Below are 27,949 nucleotides of genomic sequence, written 5' to 3' on the forward strand. Positions count from 1 at the left end.
CTCATATCCGAAAATACGAAAGAAATCATTGATTGAAAAACCCGAGGGCAACAGTAAGCGTAATTTGGCATCGATATTCGTAAAAAAATTTGCGTTTTTCAAACAAGGTCGTTATCTTAAACAAATATAGGATTTAGTTAAATAAGAAACGTTAAGATTTGCAAATTTTTACTCCTCTAAAATACTTATAGTTGCACACATTTTGGGGTTAAAAAGTCAAAAAATTGATCGAAAATCGAACATGAAAAAACCAATAATTAAAAAAATCGCCCGGGGCGTGTGGTGTCAGTTTCATTATAAATTGAACAACTTTAGTTTATTTTTACTGGGGAAAAATATTCTAACGTAATATGACAAGATTAAATTTTTTTATATGTCATATTTTCAAAACGCACATTAAATATCTGTCTATTGTATATCCATTCTTAACACATCTATTTGTGGAAAGCTATTCAAATATATTATTGAAAAGAGTAATTTATTTGTATCCAAATTTAATTCATTGCATTTCATATAAGATTTTAAATATATTCGTTATTAATATATTATTTTTGTCTGTAAGATTAACAATATCTGTCGAATGTACTTGAAGTAATACATTTATCTCGATATCAAATTAATTACTTTAGATACAGAAATCTATTATTTTAATATAATATATTTTTTTTAACATTTTGGTTATATTAAAAGTTTTTAACTCTTTAATTAATTATGAGGAGTTAATATTGTGATTGTTTAAAATCGGGGAAGCCCTTCCCCATTTTTAATCCATCAGGTTAGACGGATGCTTTTCAGCTGCCGAAAAAAAAAAAGAAGCCGAATGTTCAACAGCTATGTCTGAGAGTTTAGCGTGTTAAGAGAGACAATTGGAGGGCTGGGAATTAATTGAACGTAAAAGTTTTCGATATGTTGCACATGAATTTTACGTTTAAATGTTGTTTGCGTGGCTCTGGGGGGTGGTGGCGTTTTGAATGGGTTTGATTTAGCGGAAGCCAACACGTTGTTTCTACGGCACTTTAATCAAGCGTCCTAAGCCCCCCTCCCTGCCGCGCCCCGCAATCAAATGAGGGGGGGCCCCAGCTCTCCTGTTGGTCACAGCAGGATTTAAAGTTGGGGGTATTATGTTCGCTTCAGACTGTGGTCGGCCGTCCAGGTTGATGAGGGAGAAGAGAAAGCTGGAGGGGGAATATAGAAAATAGAAAATAATAAAAAATATATTAAAAAAAAAAAGGTCAAATGAAATAAAAGAAATAAAAATAATAATAAAAAAAGGTAAAGGCGAAATTGGTTGTGTTTGTCACATGTTAGCCAGTCTGGAATGGACCCACTTCATGATATGCTAATCAGGAAGAAGGAAGAAGACGGTGCTGAAATAAAAAAAAAAGAACGTGTTTGCAGCTGTGTGGTTGCGTGCACAAAAGGGGCAGTGGTTACGGTATGTGCACAAAGAAATTCGGAGCAGATTCGCAATAAATTGGACAAACACAAGACAAAAGCTCTTGGAAGCGACACTTACTAAGTCACGACGTCTGAATAAAAAAAAAAAAAAAAAAAAAATAGTCACGGCTTGGGTCCAGCTGGGAGAGCGTTTGCTTTTGTGATCATTTAGCCATGGTCTGCGTCTCCTGTTAGATGAAGGGGACTAAGAAGGGAGAACTTGGAGAATGGGAAACGAGGAAGCAAGAGTTGAAGAAGCAAATAAAAGGAAAAGGGAAGAAACTAAAGTATAATAAGAACATAAACCATAAAAACAACAACAAATATAAAAGTAAAAAAAAAAAAATAAATAAAAATGAAAAAAAAAAAAAAAGAAGCAAAAAAACAAAGCAAGGGTCAAGAATACATTTTCAAATGTCCATAACTCTTAGTAAAGCGTTTTCTTCATTTTTTTTGGTTCCTTTTTTGAGGGGAAGGGTAATATATCTTTTTTTTTTTTGTGGAGTCAGAAAAACAGGAAGATAAAAGAAAAAAAAGAATAAAAAAATTGTAAAAAAACAATGACAAAACAGAATAAAACAAAGGTACGCAAGATAAAGAATAAGTTTTTCAAAAGTTCATAATTCTTAAGAAACCTTTATTTATTTTATTAATTTTTTTTTTTTTAACTTGATATACCTTTGTTTCTAGGGGTCACTGAAACAGAGAAAGAAAAGGAAAGACAAAAAAAATAAATAATGAGGCTCTTAAAGAAAGAAAAAAAAACTGTTGTATTCTTGCATGTCTGTTAAATTATTATATTATATTATTTATTTAATTGTTTTGGAGGCGGCGGGGGTGAAAGCTACCAAAAATGAAATCAAATAAAAGAAGGGCCGTTATTTTATTTTATTTATTTAGTTTGATATATTTCGGTATTGTTATAAGCTTTCGGAACCACGCGATCTGGACAAGTACCTTGGTCTGCACGTGTTCCATACGGCCAACATGATGCTGGGCGATGTGTGTGAATATATATATATATATATATATATATATATATATATATATATATATATATATATAATGTCACGCAACATCCACTCTTCAGACAATGTTAATCGTATGAATAGGGAATCAAGAGTTTTAGGTTGGAGTGGGGAAAAGAAGAAAGAAATTATCTGCCTTTATAAATGCCCCTCTCTCCCAGTCATCACCCAGTGTCTAAGAGAAAAAAAATCATCTCACCTTTCTTTTTATAAATTGTCTCTTTATTTTATTTTTTGCACGTGGCCGTACTTTGAAATGTAGCCATGTTTCTTGATAGGCGCATTTAAAATAAAAAAAAATAAAAAATAAAATAAAAGCAAAACCAAACAAAAAAAAAAAACAGCACTTTGTCCTCGCAGAGATGAAGAAAATAGTTATTTGTCTTAAAGAAGAAGAAAAAAAAGAAACAAAAAATAATCTTATCAAGTAGCCACTCTTCGGCCCAATCCCCTCCCTGCCTGACCTACCAGAAATTGGGGGGGGGGGGGGGGGGGGAATTGTAAAAAAAAAAAAAAAAAAAACGTAAGAAAAAATGTTTTATTGTCCTTTCTTAGACGCGTACCCCACACATACAAGGGAGAGGCCGGCCAACCCCCTATCGTACCCTGGAATCGAAACACGCACGTGTAGCGTCAAGATCTTCGCGATTGTCCACAGGGTGCCCGCCCGTACTGCCCATTCCAAAGACATTGTCTACAAGGTGTTTACTTTTCAGAAAACAAAAAACAAAAAAACACACACACACTTGAAAATATAATGACGTGAGAGCAGACGAAGCCGCGAGAGAAAGTACACGACTGACCATCGGTTGTCATAATCAAGGTGCCCCGTACGACTTTTCCATCTGTGCACAGGATTTGTTTGAAGAAAGAAAGAAAACGAAGAACCCCACTTCACCCCCTCCCCTAAAAATGGAAACTTTTGTTAATAAGCCAGACACTCGTAACGAAAAAAGTAATACAAAAAAACAAAAACAAAAAAAACAAAACAAACAAACTATATAATAATCAAATAAAGAAACCTTCAGATTCGGTTGATACAATATATCGCTGACATCATTCACCCCACATATATATATATTTTGTTATTGGCGTTGTTTGTTTTTTGTTTTATTTATTAATTCAAATGGGTATACGACACCCCTCCCTCTACTCTTAATAACGTTCTCAAATGAAAATAAAGTAATCGCTACAAACTTTTTTTTATTATTATCTCCGCCCCCCCCATTTTTTTTTTTCACTGACCTGGTCTGCATGAGAAAGCCACTATTGCTTGGGCACAACTTTTACGCACGCACTTTAACAATAACAACAACAACAACAACAACAAACAAACAATGCCTCTTTCTTTGGTAGAGAAAGAATAAAACTTAAGTTACTTTCGGTCAATGTGGAAAGTTCTGAAAAACTTTTTTCCTTAAAACGAAACAAAACAAAAAACAATCAAACACACAAACAAACTTTTTTTTTTAATGTTTTTATTATTCTTTTGTGTTGCTCCAAAGTTTTGGCGCAGCTTTCTTAACTACTAAAGAAACTCCCATTTCTTTTCTCTCATTCCAAAAATAAATAAATAAATAAAAATAAAAATACCCCACCAAAAAAAGAACAAAAACAAAAACAACAATTTATAAAACCCAAGAAGCTTCCAAGCGCCATCTCCTCTAATGAAGAAAGAAAGCATAAATAAATAAATAAATAAATAAATAAATAAAAATTACAAAAAAATAATTTGTAGCCGTACTATTTTTTTTTTTTTTTACCGGTCAGATTCAACAAACCCGATCCTAATAATATAAATTTGCTGAAATAAACATTTAAAATTTTGTCGACTTATACAATCTGATGGTCTACTGTCTATCTATTTAAAAGACAACTTCCAAAGCGTATATTTTATACTATTTTAAACGATAAAGTATTTGTTAGTTTTAATATGTGATAAAACTAGTTATGTCAAATACTAAATAAACACCGCCCTGTAATTAACATGCGATAACATAATTATTAATATTATGTAAGAAATATTTAATTACTAATTTTATCGATTTGATTTAACTAGTTAATTAATTAGACAGGTTTTTGTTCAACCTAATCGCATTTTTAAACAGCGGTACGCCTTAAACATATCGAGTTAGTGCGAGTTCCAGGTGACGTTTTTACCGAGGTCGGGATTCCGATATGTTCTAGGACTTTATTTAAGCTTTAGCGCAGTTTGAAGGGTATTCTCCTGACCTTTTTTCCTATCGAGGACAAAAGATTTTTTTAGAGTAGGGGAGAGGTGTTTCGTGTTTTTTATGTTTTTGTTTTTTTTTTTTAAATTTACTTTTTTTTATTATTTAATTTTTTTTTTCCTATCCGAACCCTGACGACAAGCCCTTTTTTTTCCTTTCCGAATCCCGACGAGAAGCTCTTAGTCTGAAATAAAGTCTAAGTTATCCCCCTTTCCCTCGCTGTGAAAAAACGTTTAACAGGCGGGTTTTATGCGTGAAGGTAAAATCGCTCAGCAAAAAATGCAACAACTTATTCGAGCCATTGGTTCGAGACACGCACGCAGCCCTCTCTCTAATATCCCTGGTTGATGATGATGATAATAATAATAATATAATAATGATAATAATAAAAAAAACACACACAGGCTTCTCTCTCCCTCGTTCGACAGGCATTGACGATGATTTGCACTAAGTTTGATAAATAAAGTCTCCGCAGAAGAAGAAAAGAAAAAAAACCCGCTTTAACTAGTTGGAGCTCGCCGGTGGGAAAAAAATATGAGGGTGAAATTTAGCGTGGTTATATTTTTTAGGGTAAGAAATTAGCCAAGGTTAAGCGGGTACAGAGACATACGAAATAAAAGCACAGTGGTGGGTAGCGAGTGTACAACAGAAGTGCTGAACAAAAAAAATAAAAATAATAATAATAAATAAAATAAAATAAAAATAAAAAAATAAATAAAAAATAAATAAATAAAAAACAAAGCAAAAATAAATAAATAAAATCCCCGCCGTAGTGGGCACTCGCTTAAATCGCAACCTTTTTTTTTTTTTTTTTTTTATCTCCAGACTCTTCGTCTGCCATGTTTCTTTCCCACACTTCAACAAAATGAGTTTAGGACTTTTCCATAATAATAATAATAATAATAATAATAAACCCCCACTAAAGAATAAAGGAATACTCGAGTATAAAGCTACAAAGATTTCTTTGGTTATTCGGAACGAAAGGGCCCTCAGGAGGCGCGCAATTGCTCATTTCCGAAAACCTTATCCAACCGGAGGCAGCTTCCCTAGCCTAGGCGGACTAGAAATTATGTTGGTAAAATCCAGAAGGGCCGAATCGCTGACAAAGGAAAACTGCAGCCAGCTACAACGCACCCCCAAAAACTATAGACTAAAACATTCTCAAATTTTTGACGGCTAAGCAGCTGTCTTTGTCGGGGGGATGGCAATGAAAAAAAAAAAAAAAAAAAAAAAGGTTTTAAACGAAAATGTATTGTGTGACACTGTCTATATAACAGGCATCGTTGGTCCTTCCAACTCAAATGCAATTGGTTTTAGTGTTGTGAACGTTTCCAATCATTCGTCCTTCTCCCTGGGAAAGGAACAATCTAAGCCAGCCGTTATCTAGACCGGGGTTACGCAACTGAGGATATGCCGGAAAGTTTTTTTTTTCTCTGGAATTCCTAGCCTGTGCGGATTTAGAAACTTTACAACTAAATTGAATACTGGTAAGTGTCTTCGTCGCGAGAGCGTCAGATACGGATTCGAAAGAGCCCGGGGGATAGAGTCAGCCGTTAACTTGCGTCCGCACAGTCACGCCTCGGCTCTATCCTATAAGCCTTTACAAGATACGCCAGTCACACATTTCTAGAACCCCTTCTAAAAAGGAAAAAAAAAAAAAAAATCATCCAAAAATTTGAGAAACCAAAAATACACATTACGTTAAAAAAAAAGAAAAAATACCCACAAAAAAACAAACATTTTTTTTTTTATTTTTTATATAGGTTAACGCATTTAATTTAAGTTTTCTTTTTAATAATGAAAATAATTTAGATGTCTTTTATTTTAAAAACAAAAAAATAATTACAAACAAAACATCAAATTCTTCGACTGGCTGTAAATATATTTTCTCCTTGTTACTTTTTCTTCCGTTTTTGTTTGATTTAAAAAAAAAAAAAAAAAAAAAGAATAACATCACTCTTAAAACATTTGCTTGTAAAAATTGTTTTTTTTGATGTGCTGTTCTTTTCTTTGGTTCATTTTAATTTACTTTTTTCCAGAATACTTTTGGCATCATTTAGTTTTATTTATTTTTTTCCTTATAAAAAAATAATTAACTTATAATTTCGTCAGCCGTACGTAACTTTTTTTTTTTTTTTTTTTTTTACACCGACAACTACTCCTTATAATTTTTCAATTTTCGCGCGTAAAAAAGGAAAGAGGAAATGTACCTTTTCCCGGTATTCTTCTCTAGAGGAATTTATACGAACTACTTTAAATTTAACTTCACGGAACACCTCGATTATACGAATGTCTTTCTGTTTCATCCGTTAAAAAAAAAAGTCCTACATATTACATCAGTTGAATAGTATACGCGCGAACTATTTCCTGCTCGGAGATACTCTTCGTTTTCATAGCGTAGTTATTTCTTGAAAAGTGTTGCATTGAAACCTCATCACACACCACACTTATAGTCAACGAATGCCTAAACCCTTCGCAGAATTCCTACACTGTAATGCTTATTTTTCAATCAACTATGCGTGAACAAAAAAGAAAAAAAACCATAACAAAAACAAAAAACAAAACAACAACAACAACCCAGTGTGTTTGTCACCCGATTCCCCATTGTGGGGGCGCATATCTGAAGTTGCACAAATGGCTCGTTACATATTTCTCACACTTTTTTTTTTTTTTTTTCGTTTCTTGGTTGTTGTATGTTATGGATTCTGTGTATTGTGCGAAGCGAGTGGGTATATATGTCAAGGCTGTTTCTTCTTTTCCTTTTTTTTTTTTTTTACACGTCCTTGTAATTTAAGTGCACGTTTAAAATAGGAAAGAATAAATGTTATTGGGTTGTATGTGTACAATATTGGCACGTTCACTTGCTTTTCTCACGTTTTTATGTATTCGGTTTTGTTTGCCCGTTTTAGCTTCTCTTGATATTCCCCCCGAATGTAATGGGCTTCTTCATCCCCAAAAAACGCAGTCAACAGCTGAGGCCTCTCACATTCTAGTCTTTTTTTTTTCTTGTTATTGTTGAACCCTCCAAAAATAACATAAAATAATAATAAATAAAATAAATAAAAATAAACCGGGGCCCCCACGACAGAAATAAGCCTAGGAATATGAGCCGGGGTTCAAAGCGACATTATTCTGACAAAATAATAATAATAATAATAATAATAAAATAAACCCCTTTCGTAATCACCACAAAACGTAGAGGAACATTCGCCTCGTTAGTTCTTTTTTCAGATAGGGATGAGAGAACTCAGTCTGATCACCCAGGCTGAAGAGAGACGCACGAAAAGGGGTCCCCAAAAATACGATGAGAAAATGTACAAAAACCGCCGTGAAAAATAGCCAATTCGAAAAGATCTGTAAAGATTCCGCAAAAAAAAAAAAAAAAAATACAAGGGGGTTGGCAATCCAATGGGAAGAAATTTGAGGGCGATTTTTTTTTTTTTTTTATATTTTTATTTTACATTTTTTTTTGTCTTATTTTCTTTAGGGCTTGGTTTGGTGGGGAAGCAACTCAAAGTGATTAAAACTAACTTTTATTTAAAGGTACGGGTTAAAAAGGGGAGAGAATAAGAATACAAAAGACCCTTGTTTTGGCTTTGTTTTTCAATCTGTGTTTTCTTTCCTTTTTGTGTGTGTGTATGTGTAGAGGTTTTGTTCTCCAGAAGTTCTAGTGCTTTTATAGGTATATTACTTAAAACGCAGCTTTGTTTTTGTTGGTAAATTATATAAAACTCAGTCTATGCAAAGAGTATGGGGATATTTACAAAAAAATATGTATATATATATTTTAAATATATATTCTAATACGGCACAATTACATTGACATACCAGGTCTCGCCAGATCATCGAAGTTAAACAACAATTAGTCCGGCCAGTCCTAGATAGGTGAACATTTGGGAAGGTTAGGCGCTGTATGTACCGCACCGAAACGTAGAAAATTCCAGGTTGGTATCTGGAGGCGCGTTTAATTCACTCGGCATATAGAAGAAAAACCTCGAATGTAAACTCTGAGGTCTATTGTCTACTTTGTCTTGTGGCAGTCGTTGCACCGATAAAGATTAGCAGTGTACCAAAAAGTGTGGATGGTTCTACACAAAGCCTTCACCACTATAAACAACATCGCAAATAACATGACAAATCTGTGTGGATTTCCGAGCAACTTAGTTGTGGTGGAGTTTATACGTGAAAATCAACGGGAGGGTCTATTTTAATATATATAAAGAAACAGTTACCGACTTCTAAACTACGTTAGCAAGAACATAATATATTCATCTATTTCTATTTACACCGAGTTAGGTATGTATACATATGTTTATATTGTCGTACATACAGAAATCACTACTAAACTAATTAACCGATCATTATGAATTTTCGTAATACAATTATTAAGACCAGACCATATTATTTAACCCATGGTTCTGTGCAACTGGGGTAAAAAAGAGGGGAAGGGTCTGTTAAAAAAGTTCAGGTATCTCCAATTTTTATGAAATTTTTGCATAAGGCATTAACCATCCATAATAAAAATTCTCTAAATTTCAGTTTCTTTTGGGTATTTTAAAGAGTTTTAGGGGACATAATAGAGGCAAAACATTTTAATTATTAATATATATATTAGAAAATAAGGCTCCTTCAGTCTTTGATAGACTATGGATACTCACGTAGGGGTGCCTGCGCGTGAAGTTCTGTGGCAGGAGGTGTGCAATCTCCAACTACACTTCTCCTGAATCGACATTGCTAAATACCAGTGGCAAATGAAGTGTATGTACAGGACGACTGGAAGCAAATGCCGAGATAAGCGGAGAGCACATACAGCGCCTAGAATTCCCAAATGGTCACCTATCTGGTACTAACAAGGCTCAACGTTGCTTAACTTCGTTGATCTGAGGAGAATCAGTATGACAACGTAATTATGCTATATATATATATATATATATATATATATATATATATAAGAAATCAAGGCTGTGCATTATAGATTTACAAGGAAATTTATTGTTCGACAGACTACTCTAAAGAATTTTTTTTATTAAGAAATCCTTAATCCGCGGAGTTTCAAAGAATGTTAATCTTCCCTTCAGAAGAAAGAAAGACATTAGCATTCTTCGAAATTTCGCGGTTAAGGATTTCTTAATATTTTTCTGTTTTCAGTATTCTGTCGAACAATAAATTTCTTTGTAAATTTTGAATTTACAGTTTTGATTTCTTTTCCTTATGACGAGCTCTACTTTCTATTGTGATTGTATAGAGCTTTTTTATTTGGTTGAGATGACTATATCAATATTGATATTTATATTAAACTTAAGTTTACATTTGTTTTTATATTAAACTTGTTTTACACTTTTCATTACTATTGCCTCAATAGTGTATATATAATATATATATATATATATATATATATATATATATATATATATATATATATATTTCATACTGAGGAAGATCGAAGGATCGGTCGAAAATATGTGAAACATTCTTGTTTTTTTTAAAAAAGACTTTTTGTATTCCTACACGTCAACACACAGGAAATAAATACAGAAAAGATATAAACATTTATTTTTTTTATTGATTTTTTATTCATACATATTCACACACACACACACACATAAAAAAAAAAGAGAAAAAATATAACTGAAATTTTGAAATAATTTCAGATTACAGCTGGCATAATACTGTAAAATTAAATCCATATAAATATTATTAATATTTATAAGACAATCCAAATCAGATTTAAAAAAGCTCAATATACGAGATAGAGCAATATTATAAATGAAAATTTATAATTAAATTCAGTAAATTAAAAAAAAATTACGACGAATTTATTATTCGAGAAGTTTAAGGAAATTGAAAACTTTTTGGTTAATCCATTCCTTGTCGAATAATAAATTTGTCGTAAAGTTTTTAATTTACTGAATTTAATTCTAAATTTTCATACATATACAGTTTTCAACTAGTAATAACAACGCCTCCGAAAATCCTAACTGGCTGTTGTACCGTCTTATATGTACGAAAATTTGAATACGTTGAGCATTTTTCATTAGCTCAATGTTTGCTCTTGATTCATGTATAAAAATATTTTATTTCTTAATGTTTTAAATTTAAAATCGTCGCCCCCTGTCCCTCCTCTCTCTCTCTTTATATTATATATACACCTACATATATATTGAGATGCATAAAATTAGCTCATTATTTATATCATTTCTAAGTGTTCAAACGCAACAAAATATTTGGTGTACGATCGTTTCTAAAACGATTTAAAATATTTTAGCTTGTCCTACGCCTTAGATGATTGTAAAACGGATCTTCTTCGCTAGCGCTCAATAATAACATCGCAAATAGAAATCAAACAATAGAAACATAATAGCTCTGTTTGATCTTAATAATAAACCATTGAGCTGATATTAATAACTAGAGTATTTGGAGTATGAGTATACTTGTATTTTGACATTTCCTATATTTACTATCCATGAGCTATTCCATTGTACAATTATATTTTACTCAGGTCAAAAAATTTTGACTTTGAATGATTTATCTATGATTACATTATATATATATATATATATATATATATATATAAACTGAAATTTTGAAATTTCAGATTACAGCTAACATAATACTGTAAAATTAAATCCATATAATTATTATTATTATTATTATTATTATTATTTATAAGACAATCCAAATCAGATTAAAAAGCTCAATATACGAGATAGAGCAATATTATAAATGATAATTGTACAATAGAATAACTCGCAGATATTAAATATAGCAAATGTCAAAATGCAAGTATACTCATACTCCAAATACTCTAGTTATTAATATCAGCTCAATGGTTTATTATTAAGATCAAACAGAGCTATTATGTTTCTATTGTTTGATTTCTATCTATCTCTAAGAGGAAAATATATTTATAAGAGAAAAATATATACTGATGTATATAGATTTATTTAGCAATTTGAAACAATGCAATACAAAACAGTGTATAGGGGTTATGAGAGTTCTTTATGCCAGGCATCTCGAAGCCTAATACTTCTCATCAGAATAGGAGGGGAGGTGCTAGGTAACAAAATATGAATGCGACTTTTAGTAATAAGCATATTTGGAGATCTTGTACAGATATTATATATCATAATTTAGGAATTTATTTAGCTGACATAGTCTTATATAAAATATTACATCCGATAATATTTTGTAAGACTAATAATCACTGGATTTTCACACTAGTAGATTTATTGTATTTCACTATTCTGAATATATATATATATATATATATATATGGAGGGAGGGTGAGAGATTCATACTTTGTTTTTTTTATCCATCTACTTGGTTTCGTATATCTCCTGATTTCTAAATATATTTGTACCTGAATACGTTTCTTTCGAGCATTTTGTAGCATGAACAACAACATGGCTTGGCCTTCGGGACAAGATCAAAGTGTAGTATCTGTTCTTCAGATGCTGCACTTTAATTTCTTGTTCTCTGTCAGTGGAAGAGAAATCTTTCACGAATGAGACAATTTTTATTTTTGTTCCTTTTCTCCACATTAAAAAAACGACCCTGATGTCTAACTCTGTCCTGTGGGGAGACATTGTAAATAGGAACAACAACAACAACAGCAACAACAAAAACCAAAGTATTTAACAAATAAATGTTGCCAAATGCAAGATAATTTACTCTATTACCTACCCGATTCATTTTTTTTGTGTGTTTTAACTTTTTTTCAAGTGTTTATTTGCTTTGAAACACAACTAGTGTCAAGTCTGAGTTATAACAAGAAAAAAAAAAAATGTTCGACATTATACTCTCATCTGTCGAGTCTCAATAATCGCCCCCAAATCGAACATTAAACAAAATACTGGTAGAAACCCGCTCACTAAATGTCCACAATCGTGCTAAAATGCAAGGAAATAAACACTTTAAACCAAGTTAAAACAGAAATAAACTCTACCCAGCTAATAGAAGAATAATTTATCTTGTCTTTGGTAACATTTATTTGATAAATACTTGTTTTTTTGATAACTTTTTCATTTTGTTTTTATTGTGAAATGCCTATCGGATCTTCTTCATACGATATACTTCCGTTTGATGTCGATGAATTTGTCGAATTATTATTGTTACTCACTAGGAGTTCTCATACAAGTCATCATCAGAGAATACTCACTCACAACAACTGGTGGTGTTCCCTGGAGTCTGAGTGACAACGAATCTCTCCAGATTTCAACTATTCTCTACTTCTTTCGATAACCTTTGTAAATGAATTTGTGTTATCACAACAGCCGTTTCTCGTTGACATGGTCCTTTGATCTTTACTGGAATTTAGATGGCGATAAGTCTCTTTAAGGTTCCAGTACTCTTCGCACTCATCCGGTGGAGGTCTGGTTAGTGCTTTGTCTCCTCGGTGTTTCAATCTTTTTTACCCTTATTGACTATTTGTTTTGGTGCCAGTCGATGTCGACACTATAATTTCTTTTATCTATCTATCTATCTATCTATCTATCTATCTATATATATATATATATATATATATATATATATAATCTCAGAAGCTCATTGAAAAACACAATTAGGAAAATTGATTCATTCTGTATTAAAAAAGAAAGAAAAATATATGATACACGTGCTCTTGGGGAAACGAAAATATCATATACCAAAAACCACGTAAATTGATCAAATAGTTTTATTTTTATAAAGAAAATTATTTGAAGCGATTAATGGGAATTCTATCTATCTATCTATCGCACTGGTATTTTATTTCTTAAAATCAATCATCATGAGGAAGTCTTGAAATAAAGACGAAACGTTGATGATCATATAATTTTGGTTTGCACTTTTTTCTTTACCCAGCTCTCTCTCTCTCTCTCTCACTCTCTTATATATATATATATATATATGATGAGAATAATGAAATTATTCCGACGAGATAGAGATAAAAAAGGAACAAACCAAGTTATGTGTTCATCAACGTTTCGTCTTTTATGCCCTTATACTCTATTAGCTATTACGTTACACGTGTATCAGTACAACAATGAGCGATATTTTTAGAGACTGCTCCATTCTCGTGTCCTTATACCTGGCTTATTATCGTGAGATCATTACTTTATTAATATGGGGGAGTGCGTGATTGGTAAGAAATCGATCATGCCGAGTTCGAGTCTCGCCGACTTAGTTCTGTTTATTTACACACTAATACCTCTTGGAAAGTTATGGAACACCACCCCTCCCAGCTACAAATAAAATAGCAACTTGTCTTCAATAAATCATTTATTGTACATTTTTGGGGACATTAAATAACACAAAAGGGTTGATATGCCGTAATATAAACATACCAAAGTATTCGTTAATATGTGATGCTCTTAGGGTGCTCATATTTTTGCGACCGTGCGCCAGACTAGACAATGATTTCCTCACACATTGTGCCATTTTATTTTTATGTTTGCTTTTATGTATGTATTTAATTTTTTTTTATTATTTGTTTACCTTTTCTATTTTATTTTTTTCAAATTAATTTAAAAAAAATTAATTTTTAACTTTTATTGTTTTTCTTTTTTTAACTTATTATTTGTTTGTAATTTGTAAACGTTCGCTTACTCTAATCCATTTATTTTGAAAAAAATATTTTGCCGTATTTAAAATTTTATTTTTAAAAATCTTCTAATCAGCTTCTTCAAGCTGGGGATGTGGCGTCCTACCCGATGCTAAATATTCACTCACTATCTTATATATTCCAGCCGAGAGATGTTTTTAAGATTCTAACAGACTTTTCAGCAAAGTAATTCTTTATTGATATATTTTTTTTTATTTCAGATCCAAACAATATTTTATTTTTTATTTTTGTAAACTTTTAATCTTTCAAACAAATAAAAAATGCCATTAATTTTTATTTTACAGAAATGTTTAAATCTTTATTTTTTTTTCTAGCAGATTTTTCGATAATATTTGAGAAAATGATGTATTTTATTGCTTTTTTTAATATAAAATTAATGTTATAATCCCACGTTGATTGTTTTATGTTGTACTCTCCGACTTTCTCCAGATAATTTGGACTTGTCCATAAATAAAAAGGAAATAGCACCACAAGTAGTAAACATATTTAACGCACGATTAAATAGAAAGCGATTAATTTGGGAGTTTGTCTTTATATTTACATGACTTTTCAAACTCGCTTTTTCCATCCAATTTCGTTTTGATCGTTTTTATGCTCGCAGCTTCTCGGCCGTTACACTCTTCGGCCTTCTTCAGATACCTTTTATTTCCTGAGAATTTCAGAACTGTTTTTAATCGGCCGTGATCTGGCATTTTGGCTTGGAAAAGTGTAGTATCTTTTCAGTATTTGATCAGTGAAGAGGAATCCTTCTAGACTGAGGCATTTTAAAGAGTTCCTCTTTTTGTGATGTTTTTTTTTTCTGAACCCCGTGTGTTGCGTGCTCTTTTCTTTTCTTTTCTTTTTTTTTTTTTTTTAGGTATTTCCAACGCAATCATACATTTGTGGAAACCACTCTTTTATACCCCCCCTTATCTAGTAGTTTAGTTAGAGGACTTAAATAGCCTCTCATTTCGATTCTTGCCCAGAATTCATTCTGTATTAAAAAAAAAAGAAATACATACATATATATATATAATATATATATATATATATATATATATATATATATATGATACACATGCTCTTGGCGAAACGAAAATATCATATACCAAAAAAATCACGTAAATTGATCAAGTAGTTTTATTTTTATAAAAAATATTTTAAGCGATTAATGGGAATTCGTAGACATTACAACATAAATCTAGTTAGCATGAATTATTATTGAGTTATTTTCCTTTGTTTCTTGAATTTTTTTTTCGAAATGGCGGCGAGATATTCAATTCTTAAAGACATAAAATTTGATTCTTTTATTTAAAAATAAAACTCCTTGATCAATTTACGTGATTTTTGGAATATAGTATTTACATTTCGTCACGGGTACATACATCATAGTGATATTTTGTTTTTCAAGCGTGAATTCTGGGCAAGAGCATTGCATTCTCTCTGTCTAATAATAACGGTGACAATGGGGATATAAGCGTAGAATATAAACCACATATTTAAATAAGTAACTATTAGATATGCGTTCGTAAATGGGCTGCGGAGAGAAAGTAAAACAGAATAAAAAAGGAGTGTCGAGAAGAAGCCTGCAGAATAAGGAAGGAAAGAAAAATCTCTGAATTTTTTTAGATGAGGATTGGTCATTCGTATTATTTAGATTCTTCGAACGACTGTTTTCAGCTTGAGTTTTATTTTTACAATGTTTCGGTTAGCGTGACCTCCGATTCTCAAGTGTATTTTGTCGAACCCAGAAATTTTTCTGCCAAATTCGGGAGTCGACACGTAATTTCGAACGGACTCCTTCTCTCGTTCCACCAGCCATGACTTGATAGAAATCTTAAGTAATTCGCAATTGTATTTTAGAATTAAATTTAGGACTCCTACCCGGTCACAGAACGAGAGCATGCTACTCCCATGAATTAAATAAAGGGTTCCAGTCGAAATTCCGTGCAGATTCCAGAGTTCAACAAGATATACCTGAAGAAAGCCGGAGGTTACATCGACCGAAACGTTGTGAAAATAACACTCAAGATGAGAACAGTAGTCCAAAGAATCCAAATAATACGAACTAGTGAGACCTGTGGAAATTCCACAAAGGACTCATTCGTATGTAATTGCTAGATGTTGGCATTCCGTAGATATTTAGCGTAAATGGAGACACTCTGACATTATTGTAGCTCTTTTGTTAAAACTGCAATAAAACTGTTATCGTAGCCCGGTCGTAAAGTACGCTTAAATAAGATATTTACATCCTTGCAGATTTCGTTTATATTATATTAGATTTAATGTTCGATTGCTTTTTATGTATTATAAAGTTACGATTTCAAAAATTAAAAAATATATCCATATGACTAAAAAACTTACCAAAACGAACCAAAACTTTATATATATATATAAAAGTGAAATTGTGTGTGTGTGTGTGCCTCTGTGTGTACATTTCCCTACCAAACTACTCTGTCAATTTTCAGTCTACAGACTCGAGATTTGACAAAGGGGTAGATTTGGGAAAATCTTTTTAATCGATTTTCGGCCAGAAATTTGGCTGTTAAGAGGTTAAAGTCCAACGATTAAACCTTTGAAAACTCTACCAAGATCCTCCGCCAAATTTGGGACTAAACACTTCAAATTTTAGATGTAGGTTACCTGGACATGAGTCAAACTTTTTAATATATATATGCACATAAAGTTATGAACAGTACATAGGGCCCGAGCAAAGCCGGGCTGAACTGCTATTATATAACTTGAATTCTTTCAGCTATAATCGAAACCGAAACCAAAACTTATGAAGAATTCTTGGTAAAATTATTTATTACAAGAAATGGAAGTCCGTTACAATTAAACGACAGTCACTCGGATGTAAGTGTGACACACAAAATAAATAACACACACGCTATCCTATTGATGTATAGATAATCAATTCCTATCTTAAAAAATCAGAATCGTAAAGAGAAATCTAGATAAACGGAATGAGATGAGCTTGTCCTAGAAGACTTATATCTTATTCGATGCTTAGATTACTACGAACATGATTGGATCACTCCACCACCCCAGAAAGTACCTGCCCCCTGATGTAGTCTTCTAGTAACCTATCAGTTACTCCGGTTTCTGCAAAAAAAAAAAAAAAAAAAAAATGGTGATACTTATGCAGAATACGGACTGTGAAAATAATAACGTTATTATTTAGAAACCCATTCTTAACATGGGAAGGGGGATTAACTTTTCTGTACTTTAATCTAACAAACTTAATGAACAAAAGATATAATAAAAATTGAATTTAATTTGAAAATCCTATCTAAAAAAAAAAAAAAAATCTAGTATTGTCCGTATTCTGCATAAGCACCAAAAAAGTGGATGACATGCTGTTTCCACATCGGGAGAAGAGTACAAAATCGACTTCGAAATCTAGTGGGCGGGGAGATTTTTCTCTTTCCGAACAAACCTTTTCTCACAGAAGATACAATTTTTCTGTATCCTTATTTCCACAAAAGATATTCGACTCTAGTTCCTCTCTGTAAGACATTCACAGCAAGAACTCGCCTTCCTACCGCAGCTGATTTGGGGTTACGGAGGAAAAGAGATTTGCATCTGAGGAAGAGATTTGCATTAGAGTTTGCTACTCTCACAGTGGGATTACGTGTTTGAGAGAGTACGTTTACCAGGGGAAAAGTTAGAACTGTCAAACAAGAACAAAATTTATGTACTGTGGATTAGGAACGCTATTTAGTAGGGACTGTAAGTGACATCTTGGGCTATTTGGCGAATAGTAATGCACCGATATTCCAAAATGGCAGCCTCAACTTGAGGGACAGATGCCTCATCAATGGCAGAAGGGCGATCAGGTCTGGGAGCTGTTTCCACAGACTTCCGGCCATGTTTGAATTCACGATGCCAGCGTTTTACAAGGTCATATGATGGGGCATTATCACCATAAGTTTCTTTCATTTCATCAAAATCTCCTGTGGTGTGCGTCCTTTCAAATACAAAAACCGGATGACTGCTCGACATTCAACAGGCTCCATTTCACACCTGACTCGGTTCAAACAACTGTAAGACATAAACCACAATTAGTTCAGAGCTGTAATTTGCCACGTAACCCGTAGAAATATAAATCATTGCACAGGCAAACTTTCAGCTAGATCAGACAACTCAAAGTGGGCCAGGGGCATTACTTATTGCACGCCCCTCGTAGGTAGCAGTTCGGGCTGTTACATTGGCAACACTCATCAAGTTTTAGAATAGAAAGTGAACATTTAATTTGCTTCCGATGACCTCGCAACGCTGACCCCCAACGAGAATTACTTCGGCCCCAAAGTCAACAGAGTATGAAGCATTTTGGAAATGGCCTTTTCCCTATTGACTAACTTAGGAACAGCTAATGTCCTGTGCAGTTCTAGGAGGTCCACTCTCCTAGGCCGTTGGATTCCGTCTTTCGGTTGGGATAAGTTTATTGCTTACTGTCTGGGGCGGCTTTACCGTGGAATGCCGACGGGGCTGCGCAGGCAGTTTTTACTAGTCCAGAGTGCTTCTCCTCCAGGGGCGTTGACTTACCCCCCCCCGCCTTCCAACCTTGTGTCGCATTTTCCTGCGGTGTAAAAGAAGTGAATAAAACCCCGTAACGCTCTACTCCCTCAGTTCCTGTTTTATCCTTTAGTCCTCACATTCCATGAATGATGCTTCTGGCAAAGGATTAATAATTACTGTATTCTAGGCCGACTGTTATGATTGGATGGTATGTTGAGATTTTCAATCACATAACATTCTTCTTCATCATCACCATCGTCGTCATCAAACTTTTAAGCTAGTCATCTTATAATCCTTATCCTTGAGTATTTTTAGATAACTCATTTGTAAAAATGAACATGGCAGGTCACTTGTTAAGTATGTAATATCTTATTACCTATCACGTAGTCGAGACTTTTGTGACTAAATCGCCCCCTCCCCGCCAAGGTTTATATGATGTGCATTTTGAGAAAACCGAGATTGAGATTCTGAGTCTAACCTTCAAAGTATTCGGCCGAACATTTACAAGCAACATGAATTAGAATAAGTACATAGAAGATGTTGTCACATCTGCTACAAAGAAGACGGGCTAGTAAACATCTCACACCTGCCATTATTCTATATCTGTATAAGACCACCATTCGCCCACGCATGGAATACGGTTAACACATCAATTACTAGTGTTTACTTCTTTAACAGAGTGCAAAAAAAACAAAAAAAAAAACCCCCCCCCCAAAAGCCAAAAAAACCCAAATCTCTAATCTAATAGGTTTCGCACTGTCTATCAAGTCTCCGTCCCTGTCCCATCGCTGCAAAGTTGCATCTCTGTGCTTGTTTTACAAGTACTTCCACGGAATGTGCGCCGACGAACTTAATGTACTTCTATATCTCAACGTAAATACTCCCGACCAACTCGACTAGGAATAAAATTCCACTCCTTTACTCTTAAGTATGGTATTTTAATTTATGCAAATTCCGTATTTAGTATCACATAACCAATTTACCATTGAATTTTTATATGTATATATATATATATATATATATATATATATATATAACTACTTCATTTATTCGCATAAATTTAATATACGAAAGTATAGATTTATGCGTAAACTTTAAGTATTTACTTCAAAAGTGCTCAATACGTAGGTAGAGCTAGTTAGTAATTTATAAAATATATATGGCGATTAAGCTACACTGAATATTCTGCGTTTCATCCAACTATAGGATTCGTCAGGCTTATGCGCGAATTCTGTCGTTGCTTCTTGTTTTTATATATGTTGAGGATTGGCCGACTAGAAATCCTCAACATATATAAAAACAAGAAGCAACGACAGAATTCGCGCATAAGCCTGACGAATCCTATAGTTGGATGAAACGCAGAATATTCAGTGTAGCTTAATCGCCATATATATTTAATAAATTACTATATATATATATATATATATATATATATATATATATATATACTTTCAATTTGTCTTTACATAAGCAGTAATGTATTGCTACACAGTCATGAGCATGTTCGGTCTTCTAGTGTTTAGTAACTAGAGACCTCTTCAGGCAACAACCTTATATTCAAAAGCGGAATTGAATATAAGCGTTGTTTCCTGAAGAGGTCTCTATTTACTGAATACTAGAAGACCGAAACATGCTCATGACTGTGTAGCAATACATTACTGCTTATGCAAAGACAAATTGAAAGTGTAACTTGCTCTACCACGGCATTGACCACTCTTGTATTAACCTGATTATCTTTTACTGGTTACCTTACTTTTGAAAAATAACAACCTTATATATATATATATATTACTAGCAGGGACGTTCAGCGTTTTCCGGTCGTAAAATATGCTTAAGTATGATATTTTAATTTACGCAGATTTCGTATTTATTATTATAGGATCAATTATTTCATATTATATTGTACCCAATATGTAGTCATGATTTTAAAAGTAAAAAAAAAAAAAAAAAGATTTTAGTGCCATCAGCTAGAATCGAAACCGAAACGAAAACCTAACAAAAGATAGTTCCATGATTAAAACTATGTCTACAAGTTAAACAAAGACTGAAGTTTATTTGTACTTAACATGGTTGGACTGTAGGAAGGAGTGTGAATTTTATTAAATACAAGCTGGTTCCTATGACAATAATGTTTTTAATATACAAGACGCAAGCAAGAGCGGTTGGACGGTCCACAAAGTTTTATAATTATATTAGCAGGCCACCCGGCGTTGGCCGGTCGTAAAATACGCATAAATATTATATCGGCCGGTGCTTACCAGATCTTTGCACTTCAATTTCTTGTTATCTGTCAGTGGAGAAGTCCTTCACGAGTGAGACAATTTTAAATTTTTATTCCTTCTCTCCACGCAAAAAAAAAAAAAAAAAACAAAACAAAAAAACGACCTTGGTGATCAACTCTGTCCCGTGGGGAGGCATTGTAAATAGGAACTGAGACATGTGCATGTATGTATTGTTCTTTTTTTTCTAAATGGTTCACTTCTTATAAGTAGTAAAAAAAAAATACTCGAGTTGAGATCGAAACTAAAACCTAAAGACAGTGAGTCATGCATGGTAACCATTAGTCCAGCTTCGCACGATCTTTAAAAAGTGTTTTCAAACCTACTTATTCTTAACATAATGAATCTGTCACGTGGACGATTTACGCATGCACATTGGTGAAACAATTGACAAACAGATAAAAATTCAATGACGCCCCCCCACGTATCAATTTTTAACCTATTAGTAGCCCCCCCCCTTTTTTTTTTTTTCGGATTAAGATGCAAGGGCGATCGGTCGGTCTACAGAAGTTTATAATTATATAGATATAGTATTGATTTCAAACGTTAAAAATAATTTGGGTGCCATCAGCAAGAATCGAAATCAAAACATAAAGCGCTCCAGTCGCATCTCCTAACATTTGAGCTATCGACAGATTAATAAGGAGTTTACTTTAGAAATCTCGACTCTATAATAATATGTACGAAATCTGGAGTAATTATAATACCATATTTAAGCGTATTATACGCACAGCCAAAGCCGGGCGCCCACACATCCGCTATATATATATATATATATATATATATATATATATATATATATATAAATATAGTCATTCACATACAGTACTGCCAGTGCGGCTAGACAAGTAACTACCTCAAGCCAGGATCGAAAACCGACCGCCCAAACGACAGTCGGAACTTCCAACCGTTGCGCTATTCAATTGCTGCTATGCGGGCAGTGAATTAACAATGTTTTTACATACTTCGGAATAATGTAATGCAATAAATCTACTAGTATGCAAATCCAGTGATTATCGGCCATACAAAATATTATTAGCTGTAATATTCTCAAAAGACAATCTCATGAAAATAATACTTGATAATATTTTTTTTCCTCTGAGGAGATGGGTAAACATCGAAAACCTTAAGGAATTATACTTATTGAAATGTATTCTTTGTCTTGCATATAATAACATTTCTACATTTGAAATTTAACCGTTTCACATCATAAAATTTAAATTACTAAATTATATATATATATATATATATATATATATATATATATATATATATTAGATTAATACCTGTCCTAGGATAAGTAAAATTAATTCATCCGTAGAGTCTTGCGCCACTTTTGTATCCGCTAAAAAGATGAGTATCTCTTGATAGTGCTATTGAATCTGGTGTCTATAATCCCCATCCAAATTCTGATCAAAATCCATTTCATAATTTTGATTCGAGAAAATGTCTCAAATATATGGGCCTTAAGAAATTACAGTTAAGGAAATCTACTTATATTTGTATGCAATGACTGAATCAAATTTTATGCAAATCAAAAATGTTTTAATTTTCAAAAAAGATGACGCGTCCATATTATGAGCCCCCCCTCCCCCAAATCCTATCAGAAATTTGAAAAATATATTTGATTGATATTTAAAGCCAAGTTCTAAAAATTCCACGAAATCAAATCTGGCTTTTCGTGAAGGGATTTCACCGCATCTTTCACCGCATCTGCATGAAAATAAATTAAACTAAACCTTGTCCATATTACTCATACCTACGTCTAACAGTTGCGTGGCAAAAAAAAAAAAAAATAATAAAAAAAAAATAAATAAATAAAAAAATCATTATCTAAATATCAATATGATAGCGTGTGTCTTAAATGACAAATTGAAATATCTTATTTAAGCGTATTTTACGCCCGGGCAAAGCCAGCCCCCTCCCCTTCATCCCCGCTAGTAATCTATATATTAATAGGATAGCGTGTGTCTTATTTATTTTCTGTGTCACGCTTACATCCGAGTCGTTTAATGTTATGGATTTCCATTTCTTCTAATAAATAATTTTATCAAGAATTCTCCATAAGTTGCGTGGCAAAAAAAAAAAAAATAAATAAATAAAAAAAAAAAAAATAAATTTAAAAAAGAATCATAATCTAAATATTAATATGATAGCGTGTGTCTTATTTCTTTTCTGTGTCACGCTTACATCCGAGTCGTTTAATTGTTATGGACTTCCATTTCTTCTAATAAGAAGTCTTGGTAAAATTATTCAAGTTTTGATTTCGGTTTCGATTATAGCTGAAGGAACTGCGCTTATATATATTTCATAAGTTTTGGTTTCGGCGTCAATTCAAGCTAGTCCTGGATATGACCTTAAACTATATCCGATAGTGAGGCCCCAGCTTACGGGCTTTGGGGAGTGTGGAGCCACCCCTTAATTACAATTGCTCCCAGGTCCACTCTGACCCAGAGTTAGGGTCCCAACTATGAGTTAAAGAGAAACCGACTTGAAAAAACAAATATATTCTATTAACAAATTTTTCTTCAAAATCACTAGATTCGGCATTAAATTACCTGAAAAGGGTTGATATGCCGTAAAACAACCAACCATTCAATTCAAGCTGATGCACCCAAATCATAGTTTTTTTGTTTTTTTAAATCACAACTTTATAATATATAATAATCGATAGAACATTAACTCTATAAAATATAAACGAAATCTGCAAGAATTAAAATATCATATTTAAGCGTACTTTACGACCGGGCTACGCCGAGCATCCGTACTAACTTGTATAAATACATTTGTAGTTGAACAATAGTTAGAATAATAGCGTTTCCATTTACGCTTAACATATGCAAAATGCCAGCAACAATATATTACATATGAATTAGTCTCCTGTGGAATTTTCACAGGCCCCGCTAGTGAGTTATAATTTAATTTAGGAGTGAATCCTATATAAAAATTACATAAACATATATACCTAACTTAGAATAGAAATAAATTCATTTTCGCTCGAAAGCGTTTCAATTTTAAGATATCGCACGCTTCATGAGAAACCGCGTGATATAAAATAACGTAAAGGATATAATGGTCAGTTCCATGCATATATATATATATATATATATATATATATATGAATACATACATATATATGCATACATATGTATGCACACATATAAATATATGTGTATATATATGCACACACACACACATATATATATGTACATATATATATGCACACACACACACACATATATGTATATATATATGCACACACACACACATATATGTATATATATATGCACACACACACACACATATATATATGCACACACACACATATATATATATGCACACACACACATATATATATATATATATATATATATATATATGTGCGTGCTTGAATCTTCTCTTCGACGATCGGGCTTTTCTATCTTAAAAAAGGATGACAGGTGGATATATATATATATATATATATATATATATATATATTATATATATATATATATATTTGCGATCTTGCTGCTATATAATATATGCTTCAATATAATAATCGATAGAGAATTATCTCTACAATAATAAATACGTAACTTACATGAATTATACCTTCGTATTGAAGCGTATCTTACGACCGGGCAACGCCGGGGGTGCCTGCTAGTTAGATTTATTTATAAAAACAGTTTTAGCTTGAGATTCTCTTTCTATACGGACTTTTGTATTTTTAGATGGAAAAAAAAAAGAAACTAAGAAAATAATACCGTGTGAAAATTTTCAGGAAACTTATAAGAAAGTTAATAGTGAGACCAAGTGAAAGTCCAAACTTTTCAAAAGTTTGGATCTGTCACCGTTCTTTCTTTCGAGGTTTCATATTGTTTATTTATTTATAACATATTTATTTTTTTTGCCAACCTTAGTCCCGTGCGTATCCTTTTTATTTATTAAAAAAAAAATTTTTTTTTTCTTTTAACACAAAGGCTGGAAAGTAACGGAGAGTGTTAGTCATGGCTTTGTCTCCCTTGTCTTTTCTTAACAAAGACGGTCCTAAAAACGCCAAAAAAAAAAAAAAAAGAAAAAGTTGCTGAGAGGCTTCTGGGACTTTTGAAAGCACTTCACTTTGGTCAAACGGAAGATTAACACCATCATTCAATGCCTTTTTTCCACCCCTCCCTCCCTCATTCTCTGTCGTTACATCCATCGCTCTTAAGCCCCACCCACATATGCAATACGCAAGGGCACGGGTGGGCCTGGCTGGGCGGTGTGCGCAGGAGAAAAAAAAAATGTTGCCTTTTTACATTTACCCACATCTATTGCGCATGTCCAAAGACACACTCGTGGGTTTAGGTGTACACACACACACACACACACATACACTAATTAGGTTGGTGCAAAAATAATGTTTTTTTTAAAACTAATATATATATATATATATATATATATATATATATAAGAACAAGTAGTTAATAAAACATGTTAAAAAACACCTTGAAAAAGAGTTAAAAACACTTAATTTTAAAAAGGAAGCGCAGAAAATAAGTGGATAGTCCTTAATCCGCGGAGTTTCGAAGAAACACTTTTCTTCTCATCAGAGGGTTAGGGATGAGCAAAATGCGGGATCGGATTTTGCTTGCAAAAGTATTTAATGAAACTGTAATAAGTCATAGATCTTACTTGGTAACAAATAGTGAAGCATATATATGCGTATGCGTACAAATGACACATTTAGTCGACTCACGCCTGCCTAGTTCCAATTTTTTCAACTTTGAAAACTTAGCAGCTATTTTTACCGGCTAAAAAACACATAAAACACCGGTCCACAAAAATTACAATCATTTGACCCGCCTCGCGTCACTTTGCGACTTGTGTCCCGAGAAAGAGAGAGGCACTTTGTAAAAGTAGAAACAGACAGACAGCCACGCATTTGGATATAGGTAGTTTACAAATTAGATATACCTGCTCCTCTCTACATTTTACATGTTTTTCACACACACACACACACACACACACACACACACACACACACACACACAATATAATTGTATATATTTTTACAGTCATATGGTATAATATTTTATTTATACACATTTTGGCTACATATGTGCATACATGTTTTAGCGTCGATCTTATACAAAACCTACCATTATCGAGCCGCTAAGATGAAAAGACGATAGAATATTTGTTTTATTGAAAACCATTTTATAAACACCGTTGTTTCATAGGATTAACTCCACGCGAGTATTAATCAGGCTAATGAATCCTAGCGAGGATGAAACGCGGAATATTCAGTGTAGCTAAGTCGCCATATATATTTTATAACTTACTACCTAGCTTTACCTACGTATTGAGTACTGTTGAAGTAAATACTTAAAGTTTACGTATAAATTTATACTTTCGTATATTAATTTAGTTTTTTTTTTTTTTTTTTTTTTTTTTTTTTTTTTTTTTTTACAGTGGTCACCACTTATCAACACGCGGAAGCCACTCAGGGATAAGGTGATTAAATGACGTAGTTTATATATATATATATATATATATATATATATATATATATACTGTGTTGGTTGCTTACACCTTGTTTTGAAGTCTTGTTTTTGCTTACACAGTATATTAATGTTCAATTATAAAATGTGATAATTTTGTAGCTTACTCTTTAAGTCAACCATTTTAGGCTTAAAAGTGATTGGTATATGAAAATTTACTGAATTTCACGAACGCAGTATGTCTCTCTCTCTCATATACATATATATATATATATATATTCTGTGAAAATATTCTTTATTCATTTATATTTGCTTTTTTTATATATACTAATCCTTATTATTTAAGGAACTGAATGTAATTACGAAGCATATAATGAATATATCACAAAAGTCTATATTTAAAATTTCATGATGTTGATCATCTTACAATTTATTCCTTTAATTCAGTTGACATTCACAATTCTTGAGAATCTCTGTTTCGTGGCACAAAATCGTTCAGTTATTTATTATTTCAATCAGTGAATCTATTTTGCCCTTAACTCATCAGAAAAAAATAGCAACAATCAATCCATCAAAAGGAAATAAAATGCGTTAAAAAATTCAAAAACCAAGTTTCAGTTGCCTCTAGTCTTTTCCTTGTGGTGTTGGTGATTGCCCAACACTCAAAACTGTATAATAGAACAGACCATACATACATTCTGAATTTGGTGTCTACTTTAATGTTTCTGTTGGTTATAGTTGATAACAATCTCTTGAAGGTGACTTTGGCTGCGGCCATGCGACTTTATATCTTAGTAGTACACCTTCCATCAGATGTGATCCAATAACCCAGCTATTTGAATTTATTAACTTGTTTAACTGGTACATTGCAACATTGTAGCTTGCATGTTGCGTGTTCTTAGATTCTGTCATGCTTACATTTTTAGAGATGTTTAAAGCAAGTCCTTTACTTTCAGTTGCTTCTAACACAGTATTCAGCATGTGTTAGAGGGTCTCTTCGGATTCTGTTATTAATACAGTGTCGTCTGCATACCTAAGATGGTTAATGTTGTGTCCAATTTATCTATATAATTATAAAACTCAAATGACCTTGTAACGGGGGTTGTAACCCATCATCCGGTTTACGACTTCCGGTTGCGCATGTGTACATAAAAAATAATCAACGCGACAATAAAACGTATTGTTTTACTGTGTACGTTTATAGCATCCCAATTGTTTATTTTCGAGTTTAAATTATCCAAATAAACAATTGTTAATGTTTTTTTTAATTAGCGTTACAAATAATCAACGCGACAATAAAACGTTTTGTCGGCGTCCCAATTGTTTTGTTTTTTCGCGTTTAAGTTAAATTCAAATTTTGATATATCTTTTAACTTGAAGTATTATGGTATCTGTTCAGTGCACATTT

The sequence above is a fragment of the Euprymna scolopes genome, chromosome 25 (assembly GCF_053919585.1).
Source record: "Euprymna scolopes isolate OS-2025 chromosome 25, ASM5391958v1, whole genome shotgun sequence".
NCBI classification, from domain to species: Eukaryota; Metazoa; Mollusca; class Cephalopoda; order Sepiida; family Sepiolidae; genus Euprymna; species Euprymna scolopes.